This window comes from Protopterus annectens, chromosome 5.part0, assembly GCF_019279795.1.
Source record: "Protopterus annectens isolate FY-2018-M chromosome 5.part0, PAN1.0, whole genome shotgun sequence".
Taxonomy (NCBI): Eukaryota; Metazoa; Chordata; order Ceratodontiformes; family Protopteridae; genus Protopterus; species Protopterus annectens.
Window position 1 is genome coordinate 934,377,230 of NC_056735.1, and position 24,113 is coordinate 934,401,342.

The window sequence follows — 24,113 nt, forward strand, 5'->3', positions numbered from 1 at the left end:
CAGGCTGTACAGATCACCATCTCTGGCCACGGACACAGTACCTGTGCCTGACAGGGGTGTCACGGACAGTATCAGGTACTAAGCCAGACTGGGTACTATCATCAGAGGCAGAGGGATGTCGACTGGACCCATGTCCCTGCTGGGACTGGCCAGAGCCACGTGCACGTGGTCTTCTAGGATGGTCTATTGACAGCCCAGCCCCAACATTGCTGGGGCTGGTACTGCCACTACGGGAGCGGCTGTGACTTGTGTGTCATCTACGATGACTGCCAGCTGATGATGTTGCTGGCATATGTCCACATCGATGTCTCAGCCATCCTACACTGTCCTGGCACATGGACATGACATTGTGGAGGACATCTAGTGTCTCCCCCCAATGTCTGTCAATGACCACAATGTAATTACTGATGGCACCGGCAAGGTCACGGATACTGTCATTGATAGCAGTGTTATGGGCCCTCTGTGCCCTTAGTTCCTGTCTGGTGTACCGTTCCGTACGTGCCTGTGCCTGCATTACAGCCCTGAACATACCTGAGGTTGTAAGACCTGTGGGGGCACGTCTGCCAGGGGCATTACGACCAGCAGTGCTCCCACGAGAACCCCTGGACATCTGCCTATGTGGTACCGTTCCAGGAGTCTGGGTATGGCTGCTGTGAAGGGATGCATGTGCCATAGATACCACACTATCCTGGTCAATGCCTACTGTATGCTGTCCCTCAGCTAAGGCCATTGGTGATGAGGGTTGTATTGGCAGTATGAATGTGTGCATAGATGGGGTGGAAAGCTGTGTACTGTCGATTGGCGGACCAACGACAGAGCCTGTCAAACCTGCCTGTGCCACAACACATGTATTATCATTTCCACTATTTGTGGCAGTGACTTCAGGTTCCCTGCTGCACTCAACCAACACAACCTCAGCACCTGTGAGAGGAAGACAGGAAACACACTTTACAATCTCTACATGATGTTAGCACACATGCACACATGAACACATGCACACATGCACACATGAACACATGCACACATGAACACGAACACATGCACACATGAACACATGCACACAAATACACTACTCAGTAAAGTTGACACACACACACCAACAGCAATCCAGAACATACTCATTAGTGGTTGATGGTGGAGTACAGTATCACAAGCCAAAGAATCTTATCACACATGTCATCATGCAGGATGTGTGTTGCTCAACAGCATGCAGTGCGAGTGTAGAGAGTCCTTGTTAATAACAGTATACATGTCTTTGATGCATGTGTGTTGTTCAATGATTGGCCTCACCCTGGAACACAATGTGTAGATGGACACAACATTGCTGTGCAAGTATTAAATGCTTTCCAATGTCCTGTGCACCCTCACTCATAGGTATACATACCATGTACGGATGCACACAACTGTCAGGTGTATAGCAATGAATGCTATGTGTAGTATTGTAGTTACTGTAACTGGATGTAGTGTAGTACCATGAGCCATCATCAGGCAGCATCATGTGGTCACTCAAGGCCACTAATGTGTGCCACACTGGCAACTATCTTGCTGTACCTGAACTGCAGCACTTAACCATTTCTCAGGCAGTTGTTACATGGGTATGTAAGGTGTTCAATAGGGACCATTGCCTAACATTAATGTGTTGTGTGTTGAAGAGTGTCGGACTGCCCCATGATAGGCCTCTACCCCTCAGGTATAGTATGTGTGCTGTGTGGATGACATTTGGGATACTGGAGTCTGACCTTGCAGCAGGTGTCTAAATAGGCCATGTGTATCATATTAACACTGACTGCGAAGTGGTGTATGTTGTGTGCATGTGTATTGACTCTGCCTATACAATGTCCACTACAGTGTACCACAATTGGTTGGGATGCTCTGTGTATTGCATGTATTTGAGGCAGCTGCTCATGTTACTGGAATGTGTATAGTCCCACAGAAAACATGCAGAGCATGCATTATGGGTAGGTGTTTTAGATGTGTATATGGCCTACAACTCACCTATGACATACAGATGTTATTTGCTATATTAAATGTAGAACACTCACCAGCATGGGTCTGCTGTCTTGCTGTCACACCAAAGGGACCTACAAGGATATGAGACAGTTTGTCAGTGTCAACAACTATGGCATTGCTGCTGTGAGTTTGCAACTTTACAGTAGTACAACATGTGACAGTCACAGGCATAGAGATTATGTTCCAAATTATCAGTATTGCACAACACCAGGCTCCACATCTTCTAAATACACAGTACACATCTGACATATGCATGTTCTAACAATTGAGCTAGCAGTAGTCTACAAATATGCCATGTTACCTGCATGCTCTGAGTCAACTTGCTGGGTGACTCCGGCCTCCATGATGACACATGTCTGTTGTAGTGGTTGGCCAGGAGCCACCATGCTGAGGAGCAGCTCTTCCACTCTGGTGAGGGGTGGGTGTGATGCTGCACCACCACCTGTGGCAAGCTGTTGTCTGCGGACATCGGAGGCATGCTGCCGGACATGTCTAATTAAATCACTGCAGTGATGGCGTATCTGCTCATAAGTCCAGTTATGCATGCCTACATCATTCACCTGACGGACAACATCTTGCCACAGTGCAGTGTGCCCATGCTGGTCCTGGCTGGTTCTGGAGAACAGCAGGGTGTGATGTTGTAGTAGGGCATCTAGGAGTATTTCCTCCTCTTCAGGGGAATATGCAGGTTTGCAATTGTGAGACATGTCCCTGGATGACAAACAATAATTGTGAGCAAGTCATGTGGCACACTTAACATTCTAAAGTACAGACATCAATGAAATGCCATATATAGCAACCTATTGGCTGTCAGTAGATACACACTTTTAATACCACATATCAGTGCTCAGCCCACAACTGCCTGACAGTGCCTGGCACATTCTATATATTAAACCATGTTCTGCACAGCAACAAAGTGAAACCAGTATGTAAGACTATACAACAGTACATGGCACACTGTATGTGACACAATGCACCACCTAGCCACAGGAGGTATATATCAAGCTAATGGATGAAGAAAGATGTCATACATTGCAATGAATGTAAAGTACAGTTACAGTATTACCAGTATACCACAGTAGTCTTTGATGCCAAACCCCTGCCTAACATATGTGCACAGTTGTTGATATAGGTGGCATACTGCTGTACTAGACTATACGTGTTGCTAGATACACACGTATTCCCTGCAACACAGACATGATTGAGGGCATAGTACAGGCATAATTACACACACATCAGACATACATACAACACAAAAATGTATGCCAACACAGATGATCTTTGCCTGTGAACCATACAGTACTGTGTGTCACTACTTAAAACCTTATGCCTGAGGTATGTAATCTGTGAGGACTACAGGGAAGACACAAAACAGTGTTTCCAAGCAATGTGAACATATACCATACTGTACTGTTTAGGCCTACAGCTTCAGGTAGTACTACAGTTCATATGAGAGTTGGATTCACCAGCAGTACCACTCACTAAGCAAACATGTATTGCTTTAGCCTACAACGGAACACCACAGTCGACAACAAGGGACTACGTCACACCGTATGCCATACTACGTTTTCTGCCTAGCAATAGCATACATATCTTTTGCTGGGATCACAGCTAGGACACAAACTACCATGACAGAAACAATTTCACACTAAACTATCACACCTTTACAGACCTTGCACACATTCATCAACACATTCACCATCACACTCAGTCAACCTCACGTAGTAATTATTGCACTAAGTACATGTGTGTGTGCTTTGTGTCATGGGTAGGTAATACGTTATTGTCCCTAGGGCCTACAGCAGCCTAGCCACATGCTACCCTGGCCTTTGACACACATGTAATTTAATTTCACTTGCCTCTGTCAACCAGAGCCACAGAGGTGATTCCCGGGGTGTATTTCCTATCTCCCAAACAATCATCAGGAGTATTTATGACAACTGCTAATGAGGAGCTTTGTTTGCTATTGATAGGTGGTTTGTTCCAGAGTATGGCATGTCTCTGAGTTAGGACTCTATCCCTCCAGCATGTGTTGTTTAGTGAGCTGACAAGGTGTAAGGCCCTACAGCGTGTATCTGGGAGTGATTGTAATATGTTTCCGTGGAGGATGTCCAACAGCTATGGGTGTGACATAGCTCAGTATGTTATGCAGAGGTCACCTCTGGGTAGGTGCTATGCAACACAGTGTAGCTGTGGTTTTGTGAGTCGGTCTGCATAGGGCATCTGTTTGAGGCCTGTATTACTCTTTGTGAGGTATGTCTGTGGCCTTTCCAGTTGCTGTAGTTGGCACTGTACTCTCCAATGGGTTTTAAGTGTGATAAGTAGAGGGGAACATTGACCTATATTTCCCTAGATGACACACCTTTTGTGATGACATGTACGATGTAGACAGAGTACATGACCAGTGTGGCATTGTGATTATCAAAGGGGAGGCTACTGTCCACCTGTGTCCCGTGTTCCCTTATCACACCTTCGGTGTTAGGTAGACTACCACCTATGTGGTAGTTAATGGGTACAGTGTTCTGGCAAGAAGGGATGGCACTGCAGTGTCAACACAGAGCTTCAGTCCATACCTTGGTCGCCAGGCACCTGTCGCAGTAACTATGCCCCATGTCTCTCTCCCTCTATCCATATATATATATATATATATATATATATCTACATATCTATCTATATATATATATATATATATATATATATATATATATATATATATATATAGATAGATAGATATATCTACATATCTATATATCTATATATATATATATATATATATATATATATATATATATATATATACACACACACACACATACACACATACATATAAACATCCATTGCTGTACATATAGGCACATATACAGTCCACTATTCATGGTGGGAATATCACTTATGCGACAGTTGTGAGATATACAGTGATGTAATAATATTGCACAGCATTGTATAGACTGCATTGAAGTTGTCCTCAGCCCATGTAGCTTTAGCAGGCCTCACTGGCTGCAACACTGCAAAACTGACAGAGCATACCCACAGTGTTTAACCACCACATGTCATATACCAGCACTGCATGCTATTTTCTTTTCCACACAGTACAACCTACATAGAAATATGCACATAACCTTGAACAACGTATATATGTACACCCTTCACAAACAGTTGCAATATGTCCCTTGCCCTATGCACATGTACAGATACATAGAGATACGTACTGCTGCCACATATGGATGATTCACAGTATGTAGAGTACTCTTCATAAACATCTACTACATGCCAGCAAATACATATGTGTTACATACCATTAGTTTGTATTGCTGTGTTCTATTTGTTTTTAAATGAAATGTATTTTTTTTTATTTTTTTATTTTTTTTTTTTTTTTATTTTCTCTGTCTGTTGCTCTTTCTTTTTCTGTGTTTCTCTGTCTGTCTGTGTCTCTGCCACTGCCTCTGTCTCTCTCTCTCTTGCTCTCTCTCTCTTGCTGCAATGAGATTATTGCATGTGTAGACAGCAAGTACAGCCTGCTTTTCTAGGTATCTGCACATGTGCATGTGATGGCCTCTGCACCAATTGGTGCCCACCATTTACTAATTGCATGCAGCCTGCTGTGTGGAAATTGCACTACTCACTGTCATAGCAGCCCACTGCTATAAAATGCTAGGTTAGGTAGGCATAGCCCTTTCAGCTTTCCAAAGTGGGGCCCATGCTTGTTTACTGTGGACACCGTTGTGTCAGTCAGAAAGTTGGTATACTTCTTATCTCTAAAGCTAGGGTTGTAGCCAGTGATTTGCATGTTGTACTCAAACCTGAATGTTGCTGCTTCTAGTACACACTTGTCAGTGTAGAACTTTACTCACCCCTCCACATGCTTACACAAGATACATGGGAGTATGTACTTTCTTTTCTAATTAGACAATTAACTGATACTGTGTGGGGTTTGTAAAGTGCTACTGTAACATTATTTCCTGCTAGAATGGCTGGTTTTCATTTCACAGTCATGTCATGCAATTCCACAACAACTGCTGGTAAAGATCCACAGAACAAGATTTCTGTTATGACATTCCTATTTTCCCTTTACATTCACTCATTGTAACGCATGATATATTTATTACAGCACCAACATGTTGTAAATCTACTGTGGCCTAGTGGCACTTCATGCAGTCTAGAGTGTCCAAGGTCTGGGGTTTGAGACTGACAGAGTTGTTTTATTTTGCCGCTCAGCAGAACAAGGGCCCTGCCATACAGAGTGACTAAGGCACTTTTAAGCAGTTGTAAGCTGGTTTGCATGGGTTTGCATGATGCTTAGCGATGCTTAGCTAAGTGCACACATGCGCACACTTGCTCAAACCCACTAACTACTGCTTAACAGTGCTTACTCCCACTAACCCCCACACTAATTTAGTTGAAAGAAAAGAAAATGGGGAGATAGGAAAGTGGTGAAAAAGGGGGCACAAAGAGGGAAAGACAGTAGGGAAACAAGCTCGGGATGTGCAGGATGGTTGTAGGGAAGGTCCATAGCTGCCCATTTCTTTACCAGCAACAGCTGTGCATATGCAATAAATTTGGAGTGAAATTTGAAACCTTCCACCCCTGAGAGAGGGGTGAGGACAACAAAGTCTGTTGTACTGCCAATTATAATTATCAGTTTACATGTCTAGCGGACATGTGTGCGAAATGGGCAGCTATGTATGGGGCATAATTTTTTTGTGGGAACAGATTGCCCTTTTTTTTTTTTTCAGGTGAGAGTGGAAAGTGAGGTAGAGGAAGTAGGTATATTTGGGGAGGAAGGTTGGGGAGGTAAACAGACAAGACAAACAAGACGCATACAGGGGCAGAGTATGACACATGGGGTGGGTGAACACAATTGACGGGGACGGATGTTTGGAAATCGCAAGCCCATGAGCCCACAGATGGTAACAGTGGAACTGAGATCCCCACCCATGGGCAGTCACCACTGCACCTTCACAGCCCCGAGGGTGGCTGTGCTGGGGGCTGCATAGGAGGGGCAGGCTCACCCGTGAGTCGCACCACTATCGCCTCGAGCTGGCGTAGGGGATCAGCGACTGAACGCTGGATCTCCATACGCACCACAGCCCGGACCCTTTGGAGGGTGACAGGTGGCCCTTCTCCGCCCACGCTTGCATGGGGGGATGAGCCCCATCCCCTGCAGTGCTTCCACCCGAAGGTGACACAGGACCAACAGAGAAGGGGAGCCTGGGCTGGGCACTGGACCTGCTTGTGCCAGCTGCAATCGCTAGCTGAGGAGGGACAGGTAGGTCTGCTGGGACCGGCCTTCCCATACGTTCTGTGATTAGGTGTGTTTAATTACAACATAAACAACAGCATTCCAAATTAGTTGTAACAGCATGCAGTAATATTCCCATTAACCCAACACACCAAGGTTCCAACAGTTGAACAGCAAGCATAACACATGCATATACTGAACGACAGTGGACATTCCAACAGCATGCAGGGATGATTGGTGGCAACAGGCCACCAAGATTGTGGTGTTTGAACAGGGCACATTCATCAAAGTAAATGCAGATATTTATAGAACAATAGGACATATGTCCCAACAAATGTTTTGAGATTAGACATACCCATTGATGTGTAAAATTTCATTGTTTATGCACATACAGTAGGGTGTAGAAAGAAACCTCAATTAACATCTTATAAGTACTTTTAGTCTACACTACATTCCTATTGACTACAGGTGTATATCCCCTACATGTATTATTACACTCGGCAACATACATTAGGTTGTGTAATGGGTTTGGCTAGTTCATTCAATACCTGACCTATATCTGACATACTAACTGTTCAAGATGCAGATGTTGCTGCTACATAGTTATTTATTTTATTTATATTTCTATATCTACATATCTGTATGTGCTCACGTGACATTTTCAGTTAAATTTCTACAGAACCCTACATTTCGTGTAGCACACTCACATTTCTGGGGAACACATTAATAAGCTACTTGTGTGCCAGATTTACTTATTGATGCCAGCCATTAACTGACTGTTGAGGACTGTATATTTGCTTCACAGCTACTGGCACTTCCATCTTCCACTTTATATGGGACTGCCCAACTGTGGGTTGACAGCACTTATTACAACAGTACTATTTGTATAATGCAAGGGTACAACAACATTTCAAAGTAAGTGACACAGACACACTCCAAGTATTATACCTTTATTAATTACATTACACACTTTTCTACAGGCTCTCTCCTTTATTTGATATTACAGTGCATAAGGAAGACATATTAAAGACATATTATACCTTTATTAATAGGTTGCAACACTCTTTTTCAGGCTCGCTCACTTATTTTATATGACAGTACATGCAGAGATATTATTCTGGACTTATTTTACCTTTCTTAATGGGTTACTATACTCTTTTTCTGGCTCTCTGACTTATTTTATATAACAGTACATGCAGAGGAATTATTCAGGGCATTTTATGGCTGTATTATTGGGCTACAACACTTTCTTTCAGGCTCTCTCACCTATTTTATATAACAATACATGCAGAATAGTTACTAACCTGCCTGGTGGTGCAGCCTTAGCAGCCTATCTGCATAGGCTTGCTGATTCGCAGCACGGACACCTGCAGCTGTGAAGTAAATGAAGGGATATTGAGACATACCTATCCATTATATAGACTAAATTAGCATGTCTTACATACTGCATTCCATGGCTACCTACTCAGTAGTGGGGCATCTTGCATCCCACGGGCCTCCTGTATCCATCGGTTCAGTAGGTCCTGATTCCATCTCTTCAGGTCTGCATGGTGGTGACGGACCTGCTCACCAGTCCGAGGAACACCTGTGGCACTGGTGAGATCATGAGCTAACCGGTTCCAAGCCTCTGCCTTGTACTCCACCCCTTGGAGCTGGCCCTGGAGGAGTCTTGACTCATGATGGTGGACAAGGAGCCAAACCATGTATTTTGACTCCTCGATGCCCCAGCGTTGCACTCAAAAGTGTGTACCCTCTCCAGCACCAGCCATTCTAACTGCAGATAGGAGCTACAATCAGTTATGGCGAGTATTCCCGCCTATGGGGCTTAAATATGCCGCATTTCCTGCAAGTTTTTGTGATTGGCCATTTTTGAAAATTCTCGGCTGACTGCAGACCTGCTTAGCAATGGTTAATCTACCATTTATAAGTATATGTATGTTAACAGTGGCTGTTTATCCTAAGCTATCATGGCTTAGTGGTTCAGTACTTTGATTATGGTGCACAGTGTCCCGGGTTCGAACCTTGTCATTGCTTTTTATTTTACTACTGCCCAGACAGGCTAGGGGGGTGTGGCTATGTTTAAGCAACTTTGCTCTACATTGCTCCACGTTGCCCGACAGTGCGCTGGTTGGCACGGCGCGCACCTCCACGCAAACCGATTGCACTGGGTAAAGCGCTATTTAGCTATGGGCACCTCTATTGCGCTGGGTAAAGCACTACTTAGCTATGGGCAACTCAATTGCACTGAGTAAAGCACTGCTTAACTATGGGCAACTATATTGCACTGGGTAAAGCGTTGCTTAACTACGGGCAATTATATGTCAGGATCCTTTATAAATATACATTTTGTTCACTGATACATAGGCCATGTCAATGCTTTTTAGTAAAATTTGCATCATATATGTCAGGAATTATTTCATATACTAATTTAATACATAAAATAGAAAGGGGAGTGGTGGGACTCGAACCGTGGATGCCTCCTCTTTGTGCAAAGGCTCTACCACTACGCTATTGCTATTTGGCTTAATTTGCATAAACATTCCTTATTATGCTCTTCAGTGTCGGGATTGCTAACTGCAGCTAAGCAATGGGCACACCCATGCAAACACATGCAAATATGGGCAGCTATATAGGAAATTAGAAAAAAAAATTTAAGTTTTACTTTTTATAACTGTACTGGGGGTTTACAATGTCAGGGAGTGTAGTACTGGGTACATACACATTTGAGCGGACTCGCTCATGTGTGTTGACATTTCACAATTCAGACACTTGCAGGGGTGTGGACCTTTGGACTGCTCAGCAGTCAGACATGCCCCCTACCTTCCTGCACAGTCCGTGTTAGACTTGGAGTGGAGTCAGCGTGCCCTCATGAATATGCATGGCATGCTGACGTCATACCGTTCAACTGCAGTTTCCGAGTAAGACTTATTTAGTCTTACACGAAGGATTCATGAATCTGGGGGATCATCTTTATTAATCTCTTTCAAACATGTACTATAATATCAAGAAAAAAGTCACATCCAGCCCAACCTCCAAAAGTGGGCAAATTTCAGAGCCTCATAACGTAATATAATACTTAAATACATTACTAAACCTGTCTTCTTGAGCATAACATGCTTATTTTACATCATCTGGTTATCAAATGTGCTTTACTAAAACACAAAAAATAGTTTGATTTGTAATTGTGCATCCTAGATCCAATACTATAGAAAAGAGAGAGAGAGAGATAGTGCACAAATGAATCAGTCTCCAAATAACAATAGAATAAATTCAGAATAAAGCTTCTGAATTTGTAGCTTCCTTTGAGGAACACCCATCAATATAGATCAATAGAGGACAGTCATTGCCTAATTAATCATTTTCTAAAACTGACACAAGACCGTTATCATCCTTTGTCTCTCCAGCTATCCCTAAAAGTTTTCTAATCTGTCATAAAACATTACCAGTTCAATTAAAGAACACTAAGGGTAAATAGTACAATTCATGCTTATCCTAAATTCCCAGTTCCCAAGCGGCTACTTATAAATTTAATATGAAAAGTATTCATCTTGATTAGTTTTATTCTGAATGTAAAATACAACTGTCTTCATAAAATAGTGTAAAAATCAATATAAGACATTACCAGAAAAATAAAATAGTGTAAAAAATCAATATAAGACTTCACCAGAAAAATAAAGCCCACCTAACTCAATTCCACTTACTTCATCAACATTGCATAATAGTTCTAAATAAATAAATAAATAACTTAACACAAACCTGCTAAAAATAAAATCTAGGCATCCACACTCAGCATACATTATTTCTCTAACAAGCAGATAGTACCTATCCTTCACTGGTTCAGGGGCCTCCCACAGTCCTTAGCCAGCAAACCTATGATCATGGAAAGTAGGTTATTCCTTCGGGCAGATGTATGCCCCTTATTCAGCATTTATTACATAAACATTTAAACACACTCCAAAATCATTCTCATCTATATTCAATAAATTCCATCAAAACTCATGAGTCTGTGCTGCATACCACTGCAGTGGTTCTCATTCCCCCAAGGGAAACCAATACCCCTTAGAAGGCATATTATTTCCCAGCATGCTGATTCATATATATTCACAATCATTGATCTATATCAGACATTGCAGATCAGTGACATTCAACAATCTAGTGCAGAGAGTCAGGTACCCTTGAAATCTAGTGTAGAAAGTCAGGTACCTTCGCACAGTCAAAACCCCCTTTAATCAATGAACATATATTCACAATATACCTACCACAACTTTTCTAACAGCTAACAAAAATATTTTCTCTGAACTTGGTCACCAAATACTCTAGCAAAAACAGAAAAAAAATGTCACTTAAAAAATAAACCATTCAAGACAATAAAATATTCACCCCATCAAATTATAGGGTATGAAATCTTTACCCCCAACCCCAGCCAAACAACACGTATCTTTATCTAAAATCCTTTAATGGTCCCTACAATCTAACAAAATAAATTATATAATTCAGTTTTAGCTTTATCTAACATTCTTTAACAGGCCATAACATATATTTAAAAATAAACAATCCAATATTCATAGCCCATTTTAAAAAACAATCATCAACCATGTTATTCATATTCCAAAATATACCAGAATTATTATATTTTTGTTGGTATTTTGCAAATAGTCCAATTTATCTGCTCTCAGCATTCTTGACTAAATTGCATGCCTTCCAGAGACATCACCACCTAAATGAACTTTCCAAATATCTTCACAAGTCTAAAATGGAATAGCATATTGTGTAACCATATCCATTGACTAAACAAGATCAATAAAGTAAACCACTCTGATAGTAAAAAATATCTTCAAGGATATTGAACATGGCGAATGAAACTTCAATTAATTTTTCTTACATTTTTACAATACATTATAAAATGACATCCTCAAGTCAATTGTTTGCAACAAATAGTCACTGCCAAAAAATATTCTTCTTGACCTGACAATACACACTTTACCAGGGTTTCAAAGATAACACAGCTCACGTTCTACAGCATACCAGTGAAAATGTTACTAAATAAATCAATGACAACCAACAGATAATTTCAAATGTGATACTGGACCTGCATATGTAGACTCTAAGGTTATCAATAAAAGTACCCAAGCAATCACTCAGTTTACTTGTTATATAGCCAATAATGCAACTCTTCTTCTTTCTCCAGCACTCCAACTGTACATTAACATTTTCACCAGGCTTTATCTTTCAATTCAACCAATTGTACAATTAAAGCCATCAACTTCATCCAGTGTTCTACACACAAATCCCTTAATGTCTTGGTTTTCATTTGCAGTGATAAAGTGGTATCCATAGAGTAAAATATCCTCATTATCCTCATGAGTGCAAAATACAAACACTTTGATGTTTTCCATCTCATCATCATATCTCTTTTATACATTCACCAGGTACCTCAACTGCAACCAGAACAAAAGCAGTGGTATCAAAAGTAGTAACCATTCATCAACAAAAATGGCTTCTATGTTAAAACTTCACTCCAGAAAATATTCAGCTTATAGTCTAGCTGTTTAAAAATTATCACCTGTAACAAGTTTCAACATTGTAATGAAAATTCCTAAAATAATAAATACCAAAGCTGCTGAAATAATTTGCAAGACTGACTTTCAGTCAACAAATGTGCACATTTAGTACAAAATAACTGGTAAAGACAGTTTTCCATAGGAAAAACACAATATCTCCTCTGTAATTATGTTTCTTTTGATAGTCCTTCTGACTGGAAAATGTTTACTGTGGTAAGTACTTAAGAAGTAGAATACATGAGAATCCTGTTATACTGGTCATTAATACAAAGAATTATTAACAAACAGTTAACCACTACATTAACTTTCTGAACTGTAACTTAATAACCATGTCTTCTCAAGAGTAAAGCTCAAAAAGCAACAGATTGGGTAAGCAATGCTGGAGAAAGTTAAGGTAGCAGATAACAAATAAACTCAGTTATTGTCTATGATATGATGTCACTCCCTTTTTCAAAATAAACAGTGCATCCTGCTGCAAGGTAGCCTATATCACTCCTTTCTAAATCCACAAAACAGCTCATACAAATAGAATTTTAAAAGAACAAAGCACTGAATGATATTTTCCCCATTTCACCACAAGGACAGCATATTTGTGTCTCATTACATAGTCCCAGAATTAGAATTTGAACTCATCCCTCTCAACACTAATGTAAGACTTCAAAACATATGAGCAAGTCGTTAAGTCAAATTCCAAAAAATGGTCCTTGTGTCAAGTATTTTTTTTAAATTTCCCATAACACTAAACTGAATTTTGCCTTACATATTTAAAATAACTTGCTGTAAGCAATGCATATATTAAAATAGGCTCACAATATAAAAAAGACTGCACCTGTAGTTATGATTCAGACATCGCAATATGCTTGGTATTGAAGACCTTCCATTAAATTGTAAATGTTTAAACATTGTTATCTACATTCACAAAACACAATAAAAGAGCTCTCTTTTCTAATTAAGGCAGTATAATAATGCTTTAGTGAGAGCTGTTGTCTAGTTTTTTTTTTTACTTTTGCTGGTCTATAGGACTGGCCCAATTGCTCCCCTTCCTGTTCCCAAATTAGCCATTCACTCCTGACAAAGGACAGAGCCATCCAGCCTATTTGTTCTCCAGTGGAGGCAAATGTCAGGTGTGAGGGAGTAGGCCAGTTTGTAGATTCTACAGACTGTCCTATCCCCACCCCTAGGTAGCTTGCAATCTCTATGACTGCTGCCCTCTGGAAATGCACACATACTTCCTTACATGTGTAACTTCTGACCAAGCAGCACACTGCTTATAACATGGACATACTAGGTTCTTTATACTGTGGATACACAACTGCCTTCATGCAGGCGACACCAGGGAAGCAAGCCAAGCTGCCTTCCCTCTCAGAATGCATGAACTGGCATTATTCTCCTCTGCCCAGTCTCTCCAGTGCTGGAGCCACTATTTGAACACAGGTCATCTAGGGCACAGATGGGGGTTTTCCCCTGTGCACTAAGTGCTCAAGAACAGCTAATGTCTAGTATTAGGCAAGTAATGTAAAATGCATATGAAATAACTATTTGACCATCATGTTAATCATATGATCAGTAGCTTAGATATGTCGCTGTGAAACATTTAGTTGTAGCAACAGCTTCACTCACAGAGTTACCTTGGTAACTTGACTACATTAAGGCTACTTTATGCAGTTAACAGCAAATGACTATCTTCTATTTTTATAAGAAATGATATTAGGATATAAAACAAAAAATACTGGAACAAGTCAAACACTGAAGAAAAGAAAAGATGATTATTTGCTGTAATGAACAGGATTCCATATGTTCCTCCACTTCACAAGGACTTCAAATAATCAATTATCAGCGGGACTGTATGATAATCCTCGTTTTTACTTATCAGTTTTTAGATCCAATATCTATTTTTTGTTGTTTATTGTTTACTGACGTTAGGTTTTTTCAGTGCCTGCTCCCAATGATCCCTACCCCTGAAGCTCTGAATACCTTGAAAGCTTCTTAGTGTGACTTATGCCAGGAGGGTCTCCCTGCTGATAAGGGGATCACCTGCTCTGGACATCTCCATTCCATAACAGGCTACAGGGAATATACAACAAATCATAGGAGATCAGGAAGGCAAGGAGCCTTCATACTGCAGTTCCATGATGCAGCCTTTGACTTTTGCACTTACCCCTCTTAGCATGCTAACATCATGCATGAGTCTGGAAAGGCAATGGGGAGTGTCCTGACTGCATGCCCATCCCAGCCCTAAGAACACCCTACCTTATCATCCCTCCCACAATAACCAGCTGGAGATCTCATTTGTCTTAGCTCTGGCCTCCACCAGAGCTCCCTGAGAGCTCCACACTATCAAGGAGCTTAAGACAATTATGAAGAGGTAACCAGCTTTCAGCAGAGAATATTAGTCATCAAGTGGACTGGATATGTCATAATGAAGATGTATCAGGGGACCTATAATAGAAAATATAAGAAAGCAGGATAGATTTCTAAAGAAATATATGAGAATATGTGAAATTACTAGTAGGAACTTAGAGAAGTACATAAACTGAGTTAGAATGGACAGAAATTATATTTCACAGAACATGGGTATTTAATCTTAAGTTCTGAAACACATCCAGTAACTATTTCAGACCATGCACCAATGAAGACAAAGATAAACATGCAGGGTAATCAAGTAAAAATGACATACTGGTGCTTTCCTACTTATCTATTAAAAAGAGGATTTTAAGGAATGGGTAGTAGAAATGATTCAAGCGTTATTAAGGAATATACACATTTCTTCAGAAGGCATAGCTGAGGAGTGAGACAAAATGAAATTTAAAAATGTGGTAGACATGAGATGGGAAAGATAAGGAAAATTGTAATAGGAATTAATTAGAGGGATTATCAAAGGTTAAAGTATTGCAGATAAAGGGGAATGTTACTGAACAGGAAGAGCATTCAGAAAGGATGCTCCTAAGCAAGTATTTTTTCATAACAACCCAGAACCCAAAAACTATTTGAACAATAACTTAAGCAATAGAAAATACAAAGGAGTATTGCAAAACTTAGGGAGACTATAACTAGAAAAATAACCAGAGGCACAATAAAGTTTTTAGAGATATTTTGCAAATTCTATGAAAATGTGTATAGAGCAGAGGAACTGGGGAACAAGAAAAGACACAAATAGAAATATGTAAGATTTAGATATGCCAAAGACAGAGGAAGATGAGGCCCAAGAATTAATAGCTAAGAATGGAGAGGTAAATTAACAGGCTCAAAACCTAAATTTATTAATAAAAAAAGGTCATAACATTAAGAATATATTAGAAAAGGAAGATATAGAGACTGTTGGTATGACTGAATGGCACTTTTAAATGCTACAATTGTTCAATGTATAGATACATATAAGAGAGTCCACATTTTATAAATAAGAATACAGACAAAGTACGTAGCATATCTTGATTTTTAACTGGTACATCTAGATGTGTTATTTATTTAACAAATGCTCCTGTGAAGCACTTTACATAGGAAAAACCATCAGGGAATTTAAAAAAATGGGTTTATGAACATCATCATGCTGTTAAAACCAAAATCATTGATAATGTCATAGCAAAACATTCTACAAAATGGAATCATTTTAAAAAATACTTTTTTAATGTTATAAATTTATGTTCCCTATGATTTTAATGGTGACAAAGAGAGAGAGCTGGAATATAAACAGCTAAAGTGACAAATTATGTTTAATGAGCATACTTCACCAACAACAATGTCAGCTATAAGGTAGTTCTTAATATAAATTATATGTTGAAAAATGGTACAAAGTTAATTTATGATTTTTACTTTTTACAGAAGTAATTAACATTGTTGATTGCCTTGTGTTATTGGTCATGTGATAGGCAGGGTGTGTATTTAAAGAATCGTGTGTTTGTTAAAAATGGTGAAGAAGAAGACCTGATATAGGTCAAAAGTGCCTACCTATTAAAAAGTTTGACTTTTATATGGTTGCTCTCCATTTTCTAGTTGCTGTTTTAGTTTTGTAATTGTTCTTTACAACGGTGAGCACCGTTCCTGTTTTTTTTCAATTATCTGTGTTTTTCCGTTATTGAAGTTGCCATCAAACTTATTACTCTTGTAAATCTTTTTGAGGCTGTGTAACCTGAAAACCAGCATATATGCTTATGAAGCACTGCGCCACTCTACTGATACATTAGTCTCCTCACTTGGACTCATTCACCTGCCAGAACTCAGATGAAGTACTGCATAATATTAGTACATATTTATAAACAGGACTGTGTAACATTACATAACAGTTTGACAGAAGAGTCCCTTAAATTATTATCCTAAAAATTTCAGACTAAAATTCTGCACAGTTAAACATTATAATTCTGCAGTGCTATCAATTAGATAAAATGGTAGGAAGAGCTATTTTACATTAAAATACATTGCAAAACATATAATTACCATACATAAACTACTAATATGGATACCTGTTTTATAAGTGCAGGAAAGCATTCGGGGTGTGTATGATACAGATATTACTACGCATCCTGGGATTGTATACATATTTTTAGGACAGCATGTGATACTAAACCTCAGCTTTACAGGGGTAGCATTCATTAAATTCCAAGTTTTAAAATACATTTTGTAAGTCACAATAGACATAGTAAATAAATTTTACTATTTGTAAATAATATATAGTATGGCAGTAGTCCCCACTCACGTGGCAATATCTGTACCATAAATACCTGAATACCTGCTAGTATCTTATTGTTGTGTGTGTATGTGTGTGTGTTTGTGTGTGTGTGTGTGTGTGTGTGTGTGTGTGTGTGTGTGTGTGTGTGTGTGTGTGTGTGTGTGTGTGTGTGTGTGTGTGTAAATTACTGTAACAAATGTCTGTTCACAAGAGCAACAGTGGACAAACTGTTATTAAGTAAGATATATGCATAATGAAGGGAAATCAGAAACAAATCAGGCTTACATCGCAAGTATTTGACAGAGAGGCTTATGTTATATTGAGTGAATAATACTCCTGGAAGATGTTAATTTAGGGTTGAATGACTGCATCTTATGTAAAAACATGCCAGAAAAAAAAATCATGCATAATTGTTCACTTAGTCAAAAATAAAAATTTGAATTTATGAAATCAAACTGAAACCAGAGATTCCTTCCACCCTAGGTACCCTTAGAAATTTCTTTAATACAAACTATTAACTCCTGGAAGATGTTAATTTAGGGTTGAATTACTGAATCTTATATAAAGACATGCCAGAAAAAAAAAGAAAGAAAGAAACCATGCAATAACTGCTCACTTGGTAAAAAATAAAAGTTTGAATTTATGAAACCAAACTAAAACGAGAGATCCATAGGTGCTTTAGAAATTTCTTTAAGGCAAACTACCTACTCCTATGTGATACATTGGCAAGCTTCAAATCCCCACCAAATCCAGTTAATCACACTAAATACATAGAAATGTACACCACCACACTAACAGCTGTACAGATACAGCTGTACTATGTAGAAACAAGTACAGGGCAAACCCTAGAAATAAATTCTCATGGTAGAACCATAATATTAACAAGCTTAATAATAAAAGGAAAATAATTTTAACCAAAAGTAAAAAGAGTAATTCCCAGAATGTTAAAGCAGTTTTCACTGAAATAAACAAACAGGAGCTTAATAAAAATCAACCAAAGCCGAGTTTGTAGCCAAAACAGTTACCCAACTCAAATACAATTACAAGGCATTTTTTAGTTATACTCGGGCATTTTTTAGTTATACTCGGAATCTCAAAAAGTACAATACAGCAGTGCAATGAGCTGATTGTGACCGATGTTATCTAGATTCAGTCCAAAAACATAGTTAACCGAGTGGCTGAAAAAATTTAGCTCTAACTTTATACCGCTCTTTCCTCTGTCTGTCCCTCAAGATATACCCGAAACTGGCTCACCTCCAACAATCACACAAGACCATCTCCTAAAAGTGCTAGCAAAAGCTAAAAAGACTGTATTGATAGGTCCTGAGAATATCCCTGGATGCATCTTAAATAGCATGAATCATGATTTAGCCACACCCCTAACAACACTGTTCAATCTCAGCCACCATACAGGTTTTGTACTAAGCGACGCACAACTAAAGTCTTTCCCTGCATAAGAGAGGGCCTTGCACAGACCCAGGCAATTACAGACCAATAAGTCTGATGAGTCTCATATACAAAGCCATGGAAAGACTTATTGAATTAATCAAGCAAGACATAGGGATCTTCCAATCACTGGATCTGTCTCTGTTTGGAGTCATCAAGGGCATGTCATGCATATTCAGACTGGTGGATTTTTTGAAAAGGTCACGAAAACAATGGATGAAGGTTACATTGTACACACCACATATGTTGGCCTGGCCAAAGCTATTGGCAGAATTCCCTTCTCAGGCATAACAGAAAAGCTAATTAAACTGGGAATAAACCCCCTATGTCAGCCACTGGATTGCCAAACGGCTCACAGATAGGATGCAGATAATCAAAATAGGGAGAGTTACCTCTACAAAGAGATCAGTCACCATTGGAGTCCCAGGAAGTAAAAGGCAATACCAAAGAGCTCTGGTTGACTAAGTTTGCAGATGACTGCAAGCTAGGGGCAGTCACTGGATCCCCAATGACTAAGCCATCCTACAGGATGATTTGCCTCAAATAAATAACTGGTGTCAAAAATCATGCTTTGAAACTAAATGCCAAAAAATGCATTATCTTATCCTTTGGTAAAAATCATCTAACCCAGGAAATTACCACACTGACAATACACCCCTAAGCGCTGACCCAGTTGTTCAAGATTTGAGAACTGCTGTTAACAGTGATCTTACTTTTAACCAACATATGTCTAAAGCTGTAAGAAAGTCTTTCTATATTGCACAGCTTTACCATGCCCCTCCTTTACCCAGCCCTCATTGGGCCAATCATTGAATACAATATACTTTGGCATGCATCCGTCCAGACACATGCAACAACTGGAATGCCCACACAGATATCTTATTAGAAGGATACAAGTCCTTAACAACTTGTTCTACATGGACTGATTCAAAGCCGTGTCACTATACTCGATATCCTACAGACTGTTAAGAGGTGTCTTGCATACAAGGCATCCTCTAACCAATTACCAATGAATTTACTGCACATCAGCAAGTCAAACATTAACAGAAATACTCGGTGTAGGGATTTAAACCTCTTCTGCAGCATCAATAGTACAGTTTGGCTGGACAGGTGTATTTCACAGGGGAGACTGCTGCCCTGGAACAGACTCCCCAGCCACATAAAACAAAGTTCATCCTTGTCCATATTCAAGTGCAACTTAGATCTATGGATGGGAAACAGCTAATTTACCCTGGGACTAATGGGAAAATTTATTCTCATTAGGGGTAATATATAATTATCGACCATGGAATGGGTAAGCCCAATCTATAACCAAATGGGATAGGTTATTTCAAGCACAAAAAGAGAATTGGCTAGGGCTTAAACTGGCCTGCAAGCGCAGCTAGCCTTATACGTGCCTAAGAACCTATGAGTTTGTCTTGTTTCCTTCAGCCTGTAAGTATGACAATCACACATACCAGTTTGGAAAAGCTTTTAAAACTATAAGGTAGCTCTCGCTATCTCTCTCTCTTTCTCACAATAAGGGGAAAGTAGTTAAAACGAACTAGGGTTCTCATGGTCATTCTATAAGTTCTATATAATGTGAAATGCTGAGCAGTTGACCAAAAAATCATAGGTTGAAGAAGAGTGAGCAGGAACAGAAACATTTCAGAAGGTGAAGTTCATTAAACCCTAGTGATGTCTCCAGGTTTTTCTATAGGATCAAACTAGTGTCACTTCTAAGCATCTAATACTATCTGTTCATATTTAAATTAATACTTGCAAAACCATGTTACACACAACTTAATGGAATATTTCATCAGAAAACGTATATAAGCAATATAACTGCATTGATACAGTACTTCATTCTAGTACATCTAGGGAGATATTAACTGTTGCTCATAAACTGTGTACATCATTATAATCATTACATTTATGCTGGCATGTCATTAATCAAGCAACATAGGCAGCGCTGCTTAAGATCATATGAAAGCTCACACCAGAATGAATAAAAATTGCTGCTAACAGCATGTGTGCAGCTAGAGTGGTCACTACTGACATGCTATCTATTATTTACAAAGTGTAACATTTATTTACTATGTCTACTGTGACTTACAAAATGCATTTTAAGACTTGGAATCTAATGAATGCTACCCCTGTAGCTGAGGTTTAGTAGCACATGCTGTTCAAAAGATATGAACTTTTCTTTGTACTGTGAATTTATAACCTGAATTTGGTCAAAAGGCTCATTGGAAGTTACCTCCTGTGGAGGCACTAAATTAATTCTAAGGAATCTTCCTTTTGAACACTTTATCTTTTTTCTAATAGCTCTTCTATCACTTCATATCACAGATTATATCATATTAATCACCTTTATTGAATTATCACTTGTGACAGGCAAATCTACATTTATTCAAAAGTAATCAAACTCTATTAACAAATTAACATTAACAAACATTATACTTCACATATATTGCTATACATCATATAATCTAAGCAACATTAGATAAATTATTCAATTCCTGTCCCTTTTTTAAACAAGAAACATCTTAATTAAACCATCACTTATGGTATAAGCAATCATACATTTATATAAATGAAAACAAACCACACCGACATTGTAAGCATTTTACATCACAAATCATAGTCAACTGTACTGTACTTGATCTCAGCCTAACAGGGTGAGTAGTAATTCGCTGTAGACAGGTGTTCACCAGTATACTTCACCACAGGACTGTCCGTGTGACCTGTCAATCATATACTTGCCTTTGAATATATGTTGACACTCTATCCTCTGTTATTAATGAATGAGTGTACATAGTGGAGCTAAAGTCCATTCAGTATGTGTGGTGTCTGAAGGCTTAAGTCATGTCATAGAAACAGCGCTGAAAACTTGACTCTGTGGTGTATTAACTGTGGTCTGTATAAGAAGCATATACATTTTCCTGTAATGAGCTATATTCTGTCCAGTGGGTTTCTGACTGCAGCTTGTACACTGTGTTCTGCAGCAACAGCTGAGTTAAGTTTGTATATGCCTGCTGGACAAGTGATTTGCAGTTTGTTCACACATCACAAGTTATATGATGGCTCAAGGTTTTTTGCAACTTCTACTTTATTTTACTGTTTCAGCCCAAAACACGATTTACATCAAACATGCTGATGCATATTTTGTAGGACCTTTCCAAACTTGTTACCACACCCTCTTTTCTCTCCCCATAAAAACTGCACATCATGCACATGCAAGTCGCTTAACTGGCTTGAGTTTCCAAACCACCTCAAACTTACCCAGCTCCTCATAATCCACTCCATTCTCAATAAACCTCATCCTGTCCAAGTCTTTCCTCACTAGTCTCACTATATACCTCCGCTCAATCTCTTAGGAGCTCTGATCAATGCCTGCTGCAAATTCACAAACCTAACACATCTGCATGACAGAATTTATACAGCTACTCTCCGGCCATACTCTGGAACAAGTTTCCCTTGACTCTAAGAAGCATATCCCAGACCAACAAATTCAAGAGCTCACTCAAACAATACCTAACCCACCTCACAATATGTCCCTGTAACCTCCCCCCTGAACCAAGTCCTAATCTGGGTCACTGCAAATCGCCCTCACCTTTCTCTTCTTCCTCCCAATACCCATCTCATCTTTCCTCTTTACACATTACTAACTTCATCTTCCCCACCTTCCTCCAGTCACCCACTTCCTGCCTTTATATTTCAGGCCTCCTTTCTCCTACCTACCTCCTGTCAGTAAGTAGATAATTTCCTGAATCTCTACAGGGTACCTAACTATTCATACCAGGACCTCCACTATACTATGATCCTAATATCACACATCATTTCTTAACACCTACTCCTTCCCCCACACAATCCTACTAATTGGCTAGTCCTACCACCTTATGCTATCCTTGAAGCATGTGACACTCTAAGAAAATTATCTTATGCCTTGAGTACGTCACTTTTATAAGAATCTGTTACTAATTTTATTTGTGATTAACTCCCACTTGCCTCAATTTTTGTAAATGCATTTGATAATCAGTACTCATTGTACTGCATATTTACTGAAGTTTGTAATCTTTTATTTATCTATTGTACATTGGAGCTTTTCTCCCCGAGCCTCCACTGAAAAAGGTCTCTGTCCCAGTCGGACTATCCTGGTCAACAAATGTCAAATAAATAAAATAAAATAAATAAAAACTTCTTTGATGTTGGACACTCCTCCCAGTCACATCTCATCAGCTCATTCTACTTTGTACAGAGAGAGCATTTGGGAAGGCCAACCTCCTTAGTTTCTTAATCTTGAATTATCTTCAGTTCTTTCCCTCTCCACAAAAAAAAAAAAATACACTTTATTCAGATGCTTGTACTGTATGTTCTTCCTACTTTATTACCTTATTCTGCCTTGCTGCTTACTCTTAAGTGTTGAAGTGCTTTTATTCTGCTGTATTTATTACTGCTTGTTAATAGCCTGATTCATCATCATCATCTTTTGGCTTTTCCCGTTAGGGGACGCCACAGCGGATCATCTCTTTCCATTTCTTCCTATCCTCTGCATCTTGTTCTGTCACACCAACCACCTGCATGTCCTCTCTCACCACGTCCATAAACCTTATCTTAGGCCTTTCTCTTTTCCTCTTATCTGGCAGCTCCATCCTTAGCATCTTTTTCCCAATATACCCATCATCCCTCCTCAGCACATGTCCAAACCAATGCAATCTCGTCTCTCTTGCTTTGTCTCCAAACTCTCCAACATGAGCTGACCCTCTAATATACTGATTCCTAATCCTATCCATCCTAGTCACACCAAGTGCAAATCTTAACATCTTTAACTCTGCCACATCCAGCTCTGACTCCTGCCTTTTTGTTAATGCCACTGTCTCCAACCTATATAACATAGCTGGTCTCACTACTGTCTTGTAGACCTTCCCTTTCACTCTTACTGGTACCCGTCTGTCACAAATCACTCCTGACACTCTTCTCCACCCATTCCACCCTGCCTGTACTCTCTTCTTCACCTCTCTTCCACATTCACCATTACTCTGAACTGTTGATCCCAAGTACTTAAACTCGTCCACCTTTACCAACTCTACTCCCTGCATCCTCACCATTCCTCTACCCTCCCTCTCATTTACACACATATATTCTGTCTTAGCCCTGCTGACCTTCATTCCTCTGCTCTCTAGAGCATATCTTCACCTCTCCAGAGTCTCCT